This window comes from Teleopsis dalmanni, chromosome 2, assembly GCF_002237135.1.
Source record: "Teleopsis dalmanni isolate 2A chromosome 2, ASM223713v2, whole genome shotgun sequence".
Lineage (NCBI taxonomy): Eukaryota > Metazoa > Arthropoda > Insecta > Diptera > Diopsidae > Teleopsis > Teleopsis dalmanni.
In genome coordinates, this window is record NC_051847.1 from 178676510 (window position 1) to 178679620 (window position 3111).

The following is a 3111-nucleotide window of genomic DNA, read 5'->3' on the forward strand; positions in this document are numbered from 1 at the left end:
CTAAGATTTGAGCTTTGACGGCATAAATTTTATGCTCCCAAGTAATTGGGCACATCAAGCCAAGACGCGAACTCGCACCTTCGCGAATAAATGTTTACTTAATGACTTAAGTCATATGGTCCAAATCCCTGAACAAGTTAAAGAGAATATTTATTTAAAAATAATTCAATTTCACTGATATTCAAATGAAGTCATATGCGATTGTGAAATAATAAAAAAAATAATATCTAAATTATTTTGTTACAATAATAGTAATATATATTAATGATTTTAGCAATAGCATAATTTACAAAACTTGATTTCTCATCTAAGAAACAGTAAAAATCCATATATCAAAAATGTCGCTTTGAAGACTCCATTTATAAGCTCAGTTTAACTTTGAAACTGAATGTCAATTTAACATGTACCCAAAATCGAATTTCTTAATCGATATTGAAGATTAAGAAATCTTAAGAAATCTTAAGAAATCTTCAATATTGCGGATTAAGAAATCTTCAATATCATCTATATCTATTAAACAACTTCTGTCATACCAATTCATATTATATTATGTACACGTATACTTTAATTCGAAGCCCAACAACTTATACTTAAGCTGATTCGTACATTATAGTGAGTTAATAGGCTTAAATGTTAACTTACAGCTAAGATTATGTCAACTATATGTCGACAAATAATGGAAAATTCCCTTAAAAGTATATAGTACCGTAATATATCCCGTGAGGGATATTTAAATGTTTTTATTTGAAAAATTATGGTAACATAGTTGTTATAAATGCAGAGTCAGAGAGAATCTCTTTTAAACTATAATATATAAATTTTCCTATATTTTTTTCCTTTATTCAATATAAATGGAACCCAATAAATATTATGTCCACTCGTAGGTCACTATTTAAAAATAATAGCATACTGTACAACCAGTGGGTTGAGCAAACACTTGGTTGAGTGTATTATTAATAAAGCACATTATATATGAATAGTATCCAAAATTTATAATTTAAAAAATACTCGTAAAAATGTTGTTAGAATTTTTTTTTATGTGAGTAGGTATTACTGTATTTTGTTCCAATTTTATCACGACCTGCTACATGGTGTGTTCATATCAGTTGTTTGTACAGTTATACCATTGAGCGTACTATGATGGTTCACAGTTCCAAACTTCTTCAAGAAATGGACTAATCACTATACTTACCTTAGTGCTATGTGAGAGTTTTGTTTTCCCGAAGTGAAAATCGTCACTTCTAGAATCGGATCGATTTGGACTTAAAAGAAAATTTCAGAAAGAGTTGGAGCTATATTTAAATCAGTCTACGAATATTGAATGAATTATTAGTCCAGACGTTGTTATATGCACATATGTATGTATTACGTTCAATAGGACCTACTTAAAATGCACCAATATTATTAGTATATTATGTTAAATAGTTTCGGGTACTAAATAAATTAAACTAAATAAATTATGACAATTATCCGCATTTGGAGTTTGAGCGCTACCCAATAAATGAGTAGTACAACAGTACACTGTAAATAAATATTACCGTTCTTCGATTCTGTAATTATTTTATTGACAACTAAGAGCTCCACAAAATAAATTAATAATAACAGAATGATCAGGTAATGCAAGTAATGATCATTTGTTATGCGTTATTTTTAGCGCATATGCATATGTGCTTAATAATGTATTGGAGATATTGTAGAAAGTCATATATGTTATCTCCATACAAGCAAATAAAGAAAATATGTCCTGTTACTATATGCACCATATCGTATATGAAAAAATATGACTTCATATAATATTACCCTCAAAGTGTTGCCACAATATTATTCCAAATAAAATCCGAGTTTTAGTCAAGCTCCCATTATGTCTAACTCTACTGTTTTGTTCTACTCTACTGTATTTTTCCATCTCTCCCTTTATTATTGTTATTGGAGACGGCACTGTGCCATCAGTTATATTGCGCCCCTCTCCCTTTAATTATTTTGATTTTTCTATGTTTATATTTAAATATGGTTTTTATTATAATAAGTGGTACGATATATATATACCACAAAATATATCTAATATATATTACAGCAACGGCGAAAAATCACTAAGTGAGGTACATGGAAGTTATCCAATGGCCTGTCACTGCAACCAACCAACCGACTATATTACAGCAAAATCCTAAGAACTTGTGAAGGGAAGCTAAGAACTTTTTGCTCAAAAGTTATGAATTATTTATGAACTCGAGAAGTATATTCTGCGACTTTAATTGTTCAAGAAAGACACATATATATATATTTATTAACAAAACCTACTACACTTAGATTTTATTTTATATTATATTTTATTGAAGTTTACTACCCCAATAAGTTACTTGAAGTAATTACTTTAAAATGAATAAAAATTTTAGTAAAAATATTAATTAACTGAATACTTTAACAAATTGCTTCATTATCATTACTTAATTACTATATCTACTTAGGTAGTTGCTTTAGAATAATTGCTCTTAATTTTTAAAAATCACACAAAATCATTTCAAAAACTGAGTTAAATTATTTTTTAATGCAATATTCATATACATATAATTATGTATATTTTTAGCACCTTCTTTACTGTGCTTGGCTACTGAATCAGAAGTGGTAGTAAAATATTTACTGACTTCGAAGCTACATTCCCTCAACTATAAAGCATAAGCTGACGAGTAATTAGCCGTGAAATAAATGAATTATTTTAAGAATAACAATTAAAATCTTGCCAGCGGAGTGAAATATCTCAAAATATTTGCTGCAATGAGAGTGAAACGAAACTAAAAAGATTCAATCTAATTGTGAGTTGGGCGTTTGACTACAGTCCCAACTCGGTTGCATGCACTTTAAATACAAATTTAGAGATGCCGACTTCGAAATGAAATAAGAAGAAACGTTAAATAAAAAAGCAATAAATAAAAATGAAACTATTTAGATACTTTATGAGTGCAAGTTTATAATTAAATACGTGTAGGTTTCTTTCGGATTGTTCATGTATGTGCGTTTGTTGCGGACGCCGCACAGCATCACCTGGTAAACAAACTTACAACTTTCACTCTCATCGAATTCGTTTCGATTTTTACATATTATTTTATGTGTTTT